Genomic DNA, 2,002 nt, shown 5'->3' on the forward strand with positions numbered 1-2,002 from the left:
AATCAGAATTGTCTTGTTGTTCCTCAAAAATCTTCATTTTAACTGACCTTTCTATTAATATTCTATTAATATTGATTATAGCTTACAAATATTTTCATTATTTACGTTGTATTATCCTTTGTTTGTATTACTCTAATTGTTGAGCTATAATAGTTATGTTCTAGAAGCAAATCCAATGTCTATTATTATATTATTGTTTATTATACTTGTATTTATCCATATTATAGTTTTATAATGTACATTTTCTTATACTTAACTAATATACCTTCAGTTGTGTAATTATGTTTCCCTGTAGTTACTAACAGCTATCTTAGGTTTCTACTTTTTCAAGAATTTTACGTATGATTTCAGTGTTTTCCGATGTGTTTTAAATGTGATATTTGACAATACAATTTTCACAAAATGTTGATTTGTTTTTAGCTCTTAAAGGACATACTCAATTTCCAATAGTTGATTTTTTTTTCTATAAATAACGATAAACATTTTTCAATCTAACACTTTAAATCCGCCACAGATGAAGTGTAAACAGAATATGATCAAACGGGATACATTATACTGTGTAGCACGTAACAACAGTACAGTATGACCTTTACTATTAGAGGCAGGGGCGGATTTACCCATAGGCCACCAAGGCACGTGCCTAGGGCGCAATATTTTTTGGGACGCAATTTTTTACTTACTCTTAAAAATAATCATATTATAAGCGCTTGAAATATGCACTAAAAATACTAAAATATGCAAAAAACACATATCATGTATAAAAAATTGCCAACATTTTATTATTTAAAAAAAATTTAATAATTTTACATTGGAATTATTTATTGTATCGTCGATGACTTGTGGTACTCATTTGTTCTGTGATTGTTCTGTTTGAAAAAAATTATAATTTATAAATAATAATTAATTGTTAAAAAAATGTACAATTATTTATAATATATTTTTTTAAATATTTTTGATCGTATTTTCACCTTGAAAGTTACATTGGCTTATGAGATGATTTGTTTTTAGCTCTTAAAGGACATTTTCAATTTTTAATATTTAGTTTTTTTTCTACAAATATCAATACATTTTATTTGATGGGTTGAATAACTTCATCGTGGTAAAAAGTATTCTGTTATGCCATATCTACACACAGTGGTCTAAGTTACCTACATTCCGGCCAGTCCGGGATACTAGCGTGTCGCGGCGCTCAAGATGATTCGGTACAATTTGTTTGTCTTGCTCGAAAGTTCATTGTAATCAATTAAGCTACAGAATACAATGCTTACTCCGAGGAAGGCGGCCGTACCTACTATAATATTTAACGAGTAATATCTACGTATAATTTAAATAATGTTATAAAAGAGTATTTACCAACAATATTCAATACATAGAAGCTGTGAATCTCTAAATTCATATATTATAAATGAACAATTTTTTTTAACTCGTTAAGTTCAGATATTTTAAAATAATAAAGTTAAGTTAAATTAAATATTACTCGTATTTTTTATATATTACAACAAAATTAGAAAATCTCTACATGAGAAATCAAGTGAATATCCAATGTTGTAAAAATACTTCAAACCTTCATAAAAATTTAATTTGACTTTCTTGTAGACATTTTTTGTTTGATAAAGGTAGCCAAACTTATGAGAAATCTTGTATTACATTTAAAAATTGTGAATTTGGGTTTTTAATTTTTTTCAAATATCATTGTTACTATATATTAGGAGTTATTATTTTGAATTTTTACAATTGTTCCTTTAAAGTACCAACTAGAACTACCTTATAATCAGAAAAGATACTGTTTAAGAAAATGTAAGCATTTTACTGTCCTAAAATGACAGACACAAAAAAAAAAAAAAAAATAAAATAAAAAAAAACACACATCATTGTAAAATCAATACATTCATCGTTCCACTCAGAATCTAAAATATGTATCGACTAATGACCCATTAGTCTAGTTTAATGTCCCGCAAATATAATTGAAAAATATTTACATGGTAATCAGTGAAGAAGTGTA

Source organism: Acyrthosiphon pisum, chromosome X, assembly GCF_005508785.2.
Source record: "Acyrthosiphon pisum isolate AL4f chromosome X, pea_aphid_22Mar2018_4r6ur, whole genome shotgun sequence".
Taxonomy (NCBI): Eukaryota; Metazoa; Arthropoda; class Insecta; order Hemiptera; family Aphididae; genus Acyrthosiphon; species Acyrthosiphon pisum.